The 12,367-nt window shown below is 47.2% G+C and overlaps 1 protein-coding gene across 4 annotated transcripts in view; it reads right to left on the minus strand.

The window, feature by feature from the left end:
• The window catches only part of LOC140387976 (voltage-dependent calcium channel subunit alpha-2/delta-1), an 890,358-nt gene that overhangs the window by 680,688 nt on the left and 197,303 nt on the right, over positions 1 to 12,367 (minus strand). The gene's annotated exons all lie outside the window — the stretch shown is intronic.

A 12,367-nucleotide genomic window follows, 5' to 3' on the forward strand; every position in this document is an offset into this window, starting at 1 on the left:
TCGGGGTAGTCAAGTAAAATCAGGTAGAGGAAATCAGAGATAGCGAGGCCATGGAGGCAATTGAGATCAAGATGAGAATATTAAAATGGAGATGTTGTTTTACTGAGCGCCAGCGTAGGTCGGCGAGCACAGGGGGTGATGGGTGAATTAGACTTGGTGCGAATTAGAACTCAGCAGAGTTTTGGTTGACCTCAAGTTCACAGAGGCTAGTAATGTGGGACACTTGCCAGGGGTGCATGGAGAATGGAGCTTGTGGCGGGAATCAAAGACAATGGGCGAGATTCTCCCACCCCCCGCCGGGTCGGAGAATCGCCGGGGGCTTGCGTGAATCCCGCCCCCGCCGGTTGCCGAATTCTCCAGCACCGGATATTCAGCGGGCCCCCGAATGGGCCGAAGTCCCGCTGCTAAAATGCCTGTCCCGCCGGCGTAGATTAAACCACCTACCTTACCGGAGGGACAAGGCGGCGCGGGCGGGCTCCGGCGGCCTGGGGGGGGGGGGGGGGCGCGGGGCTATCTGGCCCCCGGGGGGTGCCCCCACGGTGGCGTGGCCCGCGATGGGGGCCCACCGATCCGCGGGCGGGCCTGTGCCGTTGGGGCAGTCTTTTCCTTCCGCCTTCGCCACGGTCTCCACCATGGCGGAGGCGGAAGAGACTCCCTCCACTGCGCATGCGCGGGAATGCCGTCAGCGGCCGCTAACGCTCCCGCGCATGCGCCGCCCAGAGATGTCATTTCCACGCCAGCTGGTGGGGCACCAAAGGCCTTTTCCGCCAGCTGGCGGTGCAGAAATTAGTCCAGCGCGGGCCTAGCCCCTTAAGGTTGGGGCTCGGCCCCCCCAAGATGCGGAGCATTCCGCATCTTTGGGGCGGCGCGATGCCCGACTGATTTGCGCCGTGATTTTGAGCGCCAGTCGGCAGACATCGCGCCGATACCAGGGAATTTCGCACAATGGGCGGGTTTCTCCGGCCGCGTCCGCCCGGCAACTGGAGAAACCCACCCGAGGTCAATGGAGTTCTCCATTGTACGTGGCTCGCCCATGGCATTCTTGCTGCGGTCTGGGTGGACCCGCCTCAGTTTAAAGGGCCGCATTACACTCAAGTCGTCACTCCAGGAGCAGGATGGGGTCTGGCCTGCTGGCCCCAGATGTAGATCGCAAGTGGCCACTGGGGTGGAGTAATGCCAGCGCAGGTTGCTTGAAGTTGCCTTAAATGCTGTTCAGCAGAGTAGTCCTCATTCTCTCACCCTCCGACAGCCATCTCCGCACTTGCCATTATTATTATATGGCAGATTGGTTCTGTACATAGTACCTACTGGATGAATGGACATGAAAGGGACAGGGAGATGGCAGGTAGGACTTGGCAGGTACAATGGGGAATGGGTGGGTGGTGGATGAGGGCTATTCATATTGATGGCAATCAAAAATCACTTTTAAAAGCTGTCTAAATGAAACGTGGGTCATTTCATTCCTTTCATGTCACCGACATTCAAGATTGGTTCATGAAACCAAAGGGGGAGGTACCGCTGGGCCCTATGAAACTGGAAAGAACACAGATCCAAAATTGGAGAAAACATTTTTTCAAAGCTTTTTGGCTTGAGCCCAGCAACTCACACCAAAATACTTCAACAGACCTTCAAGTGCTGCACAATCTTAACCCTGATCTCGGTGGACCATTTCTTAAAGTTGGAGGCAATGTTAGGTTATATTGTGTTACATTGTGACAGTTGTCAGTCAATCTATTATCCAGTCAAGTTCCAGTCAACATTAAAAAGACAGGCGAGACCTCATCACTCGCTCTGATACATAATTGCTGACTGCAGTTCTGGGATAGCCTCTTGGACCATTCATGGTTGACCAAAGACATCACAATGATGACACAGGCAAATGTTTCCTAACTTCATAGCTGTAAAATATAGACCAAATCTAATTATAATTCTTTTGGCAATCAGGCCCAATAAGGAGTAGCATCTTGATTCTCTGATTTCATTACTGTGCTCAGTTTCAGTGTGAAGGCTTGGCCCATCTGGTGCTGAAATCCCACATCCATTCCTTTAATGCCTCTAGATTTGATTATTCCAACGGACTCCTCGCCGGTTTCCCATCTGCCACCCTCCATAAACTTGAGCTCATCCAAAACTCTGCTGTCTGTATCCTAACTCACACCAAGTGACGTTCACTCCATTTCCCCTGCGTTTGCAGACTTAAATTGGCAAAACCTTGGCTGGAATTTTCTAGCGCCATTGAAATTTCCCATCACAGTGGCGGGACCAGACCGTCTGACCGGCGTGAGATGGTCATCACAGTGGCGGGACCAGACCGTCTGACCGGCGTGAGATGGTCATCACAGTGGCGGGACCAGATCGTCTCACCAGCGTGATTTAAAACTCTCATCCTTGTTTTTAAAACCTTCCATGGCCTTGCCATTGCCCATCTCTGCAACCTCCTCCAGCTCTTTAACTCTCCACGATCCATGCACTGCATCAGCCCTGGCATCTTGAGCCTTCTCAATTTTAGTCACATGGTGGCCATGTATTTATCCACCCAATTCCAAAGTTATAGAGTCTCTCACTAAATCTGTCTTGGCTCCTTTCAGACACTCCTTTAAACACAAAATAAAGACCAAAAGTGCTGAAAAACCTCTGCAGGTCTCACAGCATCTGTGGAGAGGAAAAGAGTTAACAGGGGCAATCAAGCCACTGCATTGCACCTGGCGCTGATCTGGGCACACCGGGTAAATAGCAGGAACGGCCAAATCGCAATTCACGCAGGGCACGAACCAGTTTGCAATTTACCCGGCCTGTTCCTGATGGCAAGTTCCGGATCTCGCCCTAAGAAGGCGAGAATATTATTAACCCTCATTTGCATTCATTTAAATCTCATTAGTGCGATTCAAGTTGAATGCAGCAGCCTTCGGGCCTTCAGGGAATTACCCAACTTTCCAGCGAGAGGTCATGCAGCCATCGATCAGTACTCCTTTTATAAAAATGTGAGGTAGACGCAATGGCTGCTGAGGGGAAGTGAGGAGGTGAGTAGCCATATTTCCATTTTCCGGCATACAGCTCAAGGGCACAGGATGTGCTGCCCCAGTGCTCGGGGGTGGGGGGGGGGGGGGGGGGTGGCACGGATGGGGAGATCACCTCAGCCGGGTAGGCAATAGATGGCATACATGTCGCCTTGCATGCACTGGGGCATCAGGGAGTACACTTTATTAACAGGAAGGGGTTCCTCTCCCTGTATGTTTAGATTGTGTGCGACCACCACCTCCGTACACGACAGCTACATCCTGGGAGATCCCCGGCAACTTGGAAGACCACCCTAGGATGACTGGTTGGCTCTTGGTGAACAAGGGGTGCCCGCTGAGGTTCTGGCTGATGATGCCGGTGAGGAGGCCTGAGACCGAAGTGGAGACCTGATAGAATGAGGCCCAAGCTGCCACTCATGCTGTCATTGAACGGTGCATCGGACTGCTCAAAATGCGATTCCGATGCACCATGGTGTCGACGCCCTTGGTAATGCTCCTCAGTGACTGGGCCGTGCTCTCGAGTGCCTTGGCAATGCCCATCTGTGTCTGAGACATATCCCTCAGTGACTGGGACATGTTCTGGAGTGCCTGAGCAATTTCCACCTGCGTCTGGGACATATCTCTCAGTGACTGGGGCATGTTGTCGAGGCCCTCAGCCATGATCGTCACAGACTGAGCTATGCTTTGGACACCACCATTTAAGACGCGGCCGTCATGCTCCAGGTTTTCCACTGCAGTCGCCACATTAGCAATGTTGGCCTTAGTGCCACACATGGTCGGCAACATCTCCTGCACCCAAAGCCTTTGGCACATCTCCAATCGGCTATGCAGTCGCTGGAATGTACCGGCATCCCCTCCTGAATGTCACGGTCATGTCCTAGCGTCTGCATCAGCTCTGGGAGAACCGTGTCCAGATACTCGGTATCTGACAGGGACCCAGCTGAGTCCTGGGATCCAGCAGGCCTCTGACTGCTAGTGCCTTTGGATGTTCCTGCCTCCACCTGATGTGCATCAGCAACTGTGTGGTGTTCACCAGATTATGCCTCAAAAGCCTGTCCACTAATGTCTCCCACTGAGATGTTTGTCTCTCCACTGATGGAAGATGGGGATGATAGCTGTGATGCCTCGCCTATAGTCTCCTCGCAGCTCTCCTCCAAAGGGGGGGACGACTCTGGAGGCCCGGCCCATCAGATGGACGCCAGACCTCCTAGTCATGACAGCCGCTGCCACTGTTTCCCAGGCGGCATTGCTGACTCGGCTGCAGAGCCTCCCCTCAGGGGAACAGGCATCAAGAAACCTGGCCAGGGCGGCATCCCCAAAGCGAGGAGCAGTTCTGCGCACGGCCATGCTTGTGTCTTCACTGGGAGTGAGTGGTGAGGGAGCGTTTTAAAGCAACTCCCCCTTGCCAGTAGCGAGACGCTAAGGTGCAAGTCAGGCGAATCAGACGGCGAGACAGCCAGTAATGGCGGGATTCACGTGGGGGCTCATTATTGACGGTGAATATGGGCCATGGTCTCGCCAACACGGCTGTTGAGGAAAAGCCCGGGCGCCCAAAATGACACTTCGAAATTTCTGTTGAATCGTGCCCAACATTTCATGTCCAATATGTCTCTTCACCAAAACCTTTCAAAGAAGAATCATATTAGACACGAAACATTAACTTTCCTCCTCTCTCTGCCTTGCTGCCAGCCCAGCTAAGTTTCTCCGGCACTTTCTTTTTTCATTCCAGATCTACTACATTCACAAATATTTCACTTTTACTCGTTGGAAACTGCTTCTCTGACCAAGATTTTTGTCATCTGCTCCAATAGCTCCTCTGTGGCTCGGTGTAAAATGTTGCTTGATAACACTTCTGTGAAGTGCCTTAGGATGTTTTACACAGATTAAAGGCACTATATAAATACAAGTTGCTGCTGTTGTTGTTGAATAAAATCAGGCTCTACAATATTCAGATCTGTCAATTATTTTGAACTTTGCCAGCAAAGTCAACTAATTCCAGTCAAATACTATGTGAATAAATTTTCCTGTCATGGAATCTCAACAAATTCTGAAACCCAAGCAAACAAATTAGTGTCTGCAATTTATATCTTATAATTCACATAGACCAAGAGGTCACATGTACAAAATGTATTGTAAATAGTTGTAATAGGAGCATCACGGAAATATGCTCAGAAAGACAATTGGGTCATCTGGAGAAAGAAAGGCCGCCGCTGATCCACTACAGGCATCTTTTGGCATATCTCCTAGCAACCAATTAGAGAACCAAGGCCAGGAGCACCTTGTATAAGACTCAACATCAGAAAACACAGAAAGGGAAGGCAAACAGATATATTTTTTGAGAAACAAATGAAAATAAAAGCCAAGGACAGTCTGGTGAATAGTGCAGACTTGCATGATCAAGAGTAATTTTAGTTGTTTTGTTTTGTTATGGATTCTCTCTTCACAACGCGCCTCTCATTACTATGAACAACTATAGGCCACAAAAGTTTCTTATTGACCTTACACTTTCCCTGGCCCCATGGGGAAATGATTAACTCCCTCAATTGTAAATCAATGTCAGTGCAATGTATCACTTGTATTACACTTCCTGAATAATGTAATCCTGGCAGGGGCTGTACATCTGCTGCATTTCAGCATGGGCTAAAGGATCACGCAGACTGCTTCATGCAGTGGTTTTTCCTATTACAAAGAATTAGTAAGGCGCCTTCATGAATATGGTAGAGCACATCAATTCCAGCAATCTCATATACACAGCAGGTACAGAATGCAAAGTAGCCAGTTCAGAGCATCTGTCAATACCCCAAGCTGCAGAAGACAACTCAGATCTCTGGCATTTTATTCGCTAGTACTGGATGCAAGTGTCCTCCAGGGAATCTCTATTACCAGAAGGTGCTTGAACAAGTGCTGCCAGGGATAGAAATTTATGCTCAGCAGCAACACTGAGCAATCAGGCCGGCTCAGCAATTCAATAAAACAGTCAGAAGATATCAAAAACATGCATTAATTTAATCCCCACTAGACATGGAGACCCTGCAATTGTACATAATTTTCAAGCTACGCTGGGAGCTGCAGGACCCAAGAGGGTCTGGACTATGAATCCCACTCTGAATTGATATTTAAATTTCATTGTACTCATTGTTGCACCATTTCCAAATCTAGCTCCCCTTTGTGGAAGAACTACTTTGATCACAATGAGTAAGGATATCATTAGTGCACTCTTTTGATTCGTTCATTCAAGTGAACCATGCTCAAAGGCAGGTCCTTGGCTCGTTGTTTGCTGTTGTTTCATCCTGAGCTGTTTATTTGCCAGTTTTTTGTCAGTGGTGGTTTGCCATTGCCTTCCACTCTCAGGAGCAGGGTGAGGAAGCAACTCCTAAGGCTACCTTAGCCAGAACAGGAATCAAATCCATGCTGTTGATGTTATTCTGAACCACACGGCAGCCGTCTAGCCAACTGAGCGAACTGGACCCAAGTCTTTTTGCATACATTTATAATGCCATTGAGAACGGAACACCTCTACTTCCTCCACACCTTCCTTAAGCTGCTAGGTTGACTGAGAGAAAACTCTGCAAAGATTCTCCTACAGTTGCAACTATTCAGATAATTCAAGTAAAAGTATAACTTACCTCCGTATCAGCCAGGTGAGTAAATTCCATAAGACAAATACAAACAACTGGCAATCACGCACACATGCACATAAACACATCCCCCTCCCCTCCCCCCCCCCCGCCCCCCACACACACACACACACATGCATGCCTCACAGCAGGATGTTCAGTCAGCCGTGGTATTGGGTTGGAAGGCTGACAAGGCTGACAGTGTCATGCCGTCACTGTCATTCCAGGGTCAGTGTCATCATCCCCAATCCAAACCATTTTCAGCGAGGTTACGTTGGGGTTGCAGCAGCTACATATCTGAAACTGGAAGGTCTCCACTTGCGGATGATTAAGGGGCCTGATGCCCATTTCTCCATTGCCGCTCACCCAGATTGTAATATTTTCCTCCCTCACATGTTCAGACACCAGTAAGGCTGTACCATGATTCCTTAATCCGAATCACGTATAGATTGTAAGGGATAACAATCCAAGCACAATGATTGCAGCAATCCACCATTATCTATCTCCGCACAGAGCTACTGACATTAACGATGACTCTCTATGAGAATGCAATTGATTCACTGTCCAACCCAGGATTTGTCCTCCAATCCCACAGAATATTATTGTGTAGCACCTTGTTAAAATGTTTTTGAAACTCTAAATATACAATGGCCTGAATCTTCCGATCTCGGCTGTCAAAGAAACGTTCAGTGCAGCGCCCTGGTGAATTCCATCAGTACAAAGAAGAATCAATGGGAAATAGGTCACACCTCTCTTTACCGTATTGCTGCTGTATTCTGGTAACAATGTGCTAGTTGTGTAAGGTCTGGGGGAGGGGGATTTTGGAGGGGTGTGTGGATCTGGTCATGTCCAGTCAGGTTGGCAATTCGGACAGGGGTTTAGTCGGGTCAGGTGTGGTTAGGAGATAGCCAGGTGGTCAGGGGGTAATTTGGGGAGGATGTGATGATTGGTCAGTCGCGGAGTTGCCCAGGTGTTAGAACAGGTTTTGAATTCTCTAACCTCAGAGTCAGAGACTTTCACGTAGGGTCCAGAGGTGCAGGAGAAGTTTAAACTTTCCAGGTCACCCTCATGTAAGCCCCGGTATCAGGACATTCACAGGGTCCTGACACGCAGCTTTGGACAGACGTCTAGTCTCCGAATGTCCAAAAACCAAAAGATTTGGGCCAATGGATACATAAGTACCTTCATCCATCAACTGAGCAAGTTCCTTGAAGATGTGTCCTTTTTCAGAAGCCATGATTGCATGTCAGCAACAATAACCTGGAATGATTTGTCTCTGATGTCGGAAAACATCACAAGGCATTTTACAGAAGCATAATCAGACACAAATTGACATAGAGTCAAAGTAAACATCAGGATGGCTGACAGAAACACTGAGTCAAAGAAGTGGGTGTGAAGAAGCACCTGAAAGGAAATGAGAGATACGGAAAGACTTAGACGAGAATTCCAGTCCCTAGGTGACCGAAGGAACATCTGTTAATGATAGATTGAAGAGAGTGGAGCAATATAGAAGAGTTGTCTATAAAAACTTCTTCTCTGTCAAGGTGAATTCACAGAGTATCCGTAATGAATCTTTTTAGGAACTGATGTGAAAACCAATAGACTTATAATTCTATGACTTCGTATCCCTTTTGAATATTATTACAACACGGGTCTCTTTCCAGTTGACAGAATCGATCCCAGACTCAAGTGGGGTATTAAATACATCAAACAAGTTCACTTAACACAATTTCCACTTTGAACAACATCGTACTGTGTCGATTACCCAAAAAAATTACTTACTAGAAATGGTGGATTTTCTGACATTTTCCACAAAGTTTTCCTTCCCTTCTCCTCTCCCAAAGCCACAACATCTTGCTGTTCCATCTTTCATGGCTGCACGCAGCACACCAAGACGCTCAGCTAAGTAGACATCCTCCACAGGTCAAGACTGTGTTGGCACATTATTCAATGATGGAGAACATGATGGCCAATCCTGATGCTGTTCACTCCAGGACTGTACATGTTCATGTTCCTGTACAGGTGCTCATTGTTGAGCAGATCAAAATTAAGTGTCTTGACATTTACTTTTCCTCGCTAGCCTGTAGATATTGAGGCTAATTATACTGCCTGAACAGTGGCCATAACCTGGAAACTTTGGGCAGTATGGCTGACCACGACAGCTCAGAATGGTGCACTTTGCTCAAGAGGCCACATTGGAGCTATAAGCTTTATTCAGTTTTCAATCTTATTTATCGTACCGGATGAACAGAAATTTCCTTCAATTAAATATTGGAAAAAATAAAGCCATTCTTTTTGATTCTTACCTCAATTCCTATTCCTTAGTTATCAGCATAACTCCTCGTCAAAACAACTAAGATTAAATCAGACATATGTGGCTACAAGGTCAATTTCTAACCACAAATCCCCTAACCATAACCAAGCCACCTATTTTCACACCCGTAAAATCACCCAACTCCATCCCTGCCTCGGCTCAGCTTAAACTCTCATCCATGCCTTTTGATATCTCCATGCCTTGGATTTCTCCATGCCTTTGTTATCTCCATGCCTTTGGTATCTCCATGCCTTTGATATCTCCATGCCTTTGATATCTCCATGCCTTTGATATCTCCATGCCTTTGATATCTCCATGTCTTTGTTACCTCCATGCCTTTGGTATCTCCATGCCTTTGATATCTCCATGCCTTTGTTACCTCCATGCCTTTGATATCTCCATGCCTTTGATATCTCCATGCCTTTGGTATCGCCATGCCTTTGATATCTCCATGCCTTTGTTACCTCCATGCCTTTGATATCTCCATGTCTTTGATATCTCCATGCCTTTGATATCTCCATGCCTTTGATATCTCCATGCCTTTGTTACCTCCATGCCTTTGATATCTCCATGTCTTTGTTACCTCCATGCCTTTGTTACCTCCATGCCTTTGATATCTCCATGTCTTTGATATCTCCATGCCTTTGTTACCTCCATGCCTTTGATATCTCCATGTCTTTGATATCTCCATGCCTTTGTTACCTCCATGCCTTTGTTACCTCCATGCCTTTGATATCTCCATATCTTTGATATCTCCATGTCTTTGATATCTCCATGCCTTTGATATCTCCATGCCTTTGATATCTCCATGCCTTTGTTACCTCCATGCCTTTGATATCTCCATGTCTTTGTTACCTCCATGCCTTTGTTACCTCCATGCCTTTGATATCTCCATGCCTTTGATATCTCCATGCCTTTGTTACCTGCATGCCTTTGATATCTCCATGCCTTTGTTACCTCCATGCCTTTGTTACCTCCATGCCTTTGTTACCTCCATGCCTTTGTTACCTCCATGCCTTTGATATCTCCATGCCTTTGATATCTCCATGCCTTTGTTACCTCCATGCCTTTGTTACCTCCATGTCTTTGTTACCTCCATGCCTTTGTTACCTCCATGCCTTTGATATCTCCATGTTTTTGTTATCTCCATGCCTTTGTTACCTCCATGTCTTTGTTACCTCCATGCCTTTGACATCTCCATGCCTTTGATATCTCCATGTTACCTCCATGGCTTTGAAACCTCCATGTTTTTGTTATCTCCATGCCTTTGTTACCTTGATGCCTTTGTTACCTCCATGCCTTTATTACCTCCGTGCCTTTGTTACCTCCGTGCCTTTGTTACCTCCGTGCCTTTGTTACCTCCGTGCCTTTGTTACCTCCATGCCTTTGTTACCTCCATGCCTTTATTACCTCCATGCCTTTGTTACCTCCATGCCTTTGTTATCTCCATGCCTTTGTTACCTCCATGCCTTTGTTACCTCCATGCCTTTGTTACCTCCATGCCTTTGTTATCTCCATGCCTTTGTTATCTCCATGCCTTTGTTACCTCCATGCCTTTGTTACCTCGATGCCTTTGTAACCTCCATGCCTTTGTTATCACCATGCCTTTGTTATCTCCATGCCTGTGTTACCTCCATGCCTTTGTTACCTCCATGTCTTTGCTATCTCCATGCCTTTGTTATCTCCATGCCTTTGTTACCTCCATGCCTTTGTTATCTCCATGCCTTTTTTACCTCCATGCCTTTGTTACCTTGATGCCTTTGTTACCTCCATGCCTTTGTTATCACCATGCCTTTGTTATCTCCATGCCTGTGTTACCTCCATGCCTTTGTTACCTCCATGCCTTTGCTATCTCCATGCCTTTGTTATCTCCATGCCTTTGTTACCTCCATGCCTTTGTTACCTCCATGCCTTTGTTACCTCCATGCCTTTGCTATCTCCATGCCTTTGTTATCTCCATGCCTTTGTTACCTCCATGCCTTTGTTACCTTGATGCCTTTGTTACCTCCATGCCTTTGTTACCTCCATGCCTTTGTTACCTCCGTGCCTTTGTTATCTCCATGCCTTTGTTACCTCCATGCCTTTGCTATCTCCATGCCTTTGCTATCTCCATGCCTTTGTTATCTCCATGCCTTTGTTACCTCCATGCTTTTGTTACCTTGATGCCTTTGTTACCTCCATGCCTTTGTTACCTCCATGCCTTTGCTATCTCCATGCCTTTGTTATCTCCATGCCTTTGTTACCTCCATGCATTTGTTACCTTGATGCCTTTGTTACCTCCATGCCTTTGTTACCTCCATGCCTTTGCTATCTCCATGCCTTTGTTACCTCCATGCCTTTGTTACCTCCATGCCTTTGTTACCTTGATGCCTTTGTTACCTCCATGCCTTTGTTACCTCCATGCCTTTGCTATCTCCATGCCTTTGTTATCTCCATGCCTTTGTTACCTCCATGCCTTTATTACCTTGATGCCTTTATTACCTCCATGCCTGTGTTACCTCCATGCCTGTGTTACCTCCATGCCTGTGTTACCTCCATGCCTGTGTTACCTCCATGCCTTTGTTACCTCCATGCCTTTGTTACCTCCATGCCTTTATTACCGTGATGCCTGTGTTACCTCCATGCCTTTGCTATCTCCATGCCTTTGTTACCTCCATGCCTTTGTTACCTCCACGCCTTTATTACCTTGATGCCTTTGCTATCTCCATGCCTTTGTTACCTCCATGCCTTTGTTACCTTGATGCCTTTGTTACCTCCATGCCTTTGTTACCTCCATGCCTTTGTTACCTCCATGCCTTTGTTACCTCCATGCCTTTGTTACCTCCATGCCTTTGTTACCTCCATGCCTTTGTTACCTCCATGCCTTTGTTACCTCCATGCCTTTGTTACCTTGATGCCTTTGTTACCTCCATGCCTTTGTTACCTCCGTGCCTTTGTTATCTCCATGCCTTTGTTACCTCCATGCCTTTGCTATCTCCATGCCTTTGCTATCTCCATGCCTTTGTTACCTCCATGCCTTTGTTACCTTGATGCCTTTGTTACCTCCATGCCTTTGTTACCTCCATGCCTTTGTTACCTCCATGCCTTTATTACCTTGATGCCTTTGCTATCTCCATGCCTTTGTTACCTCCATGCCTTTGTTACCTCCATGCCTTTGTTACCTTGATGCCTTTGTTACCTCCATGCCTTTGTTACCTCCATGCCTTTGTTATCTCCATGCCTTTGTTACCTCCATGCCTTTGTTACCTTGATGCCTTTGTTACCTCCATGCCTTTGTTACCTCCGTGCCTTTGTTATCTCCATGTCTTTGTTACCTCCCTGCCTTTGCTATCTCCATGCCTTTGCTATCTCCATGCCTTTGTTACCTCCATGCCTTTGTTACCACCATGTCTTTGTTACCTCCATGCCTTTGTTACCTC

This window comes from Scyliorhinus torazame, chromosome 13 (assembly GCF_047496885.1).
Source record: "Scyliorhinus torazame isolate Kashiwa2021f chromosome 13, sScyTor2.1, whole genome shotgun sequence".
NCBI lineage: Eukaryota > Metazoa > Chordata > Chondrichthyes > Carcharhiniformes > Scyliorhinidae > Scyliorhinus > Scyliorhinus torazame.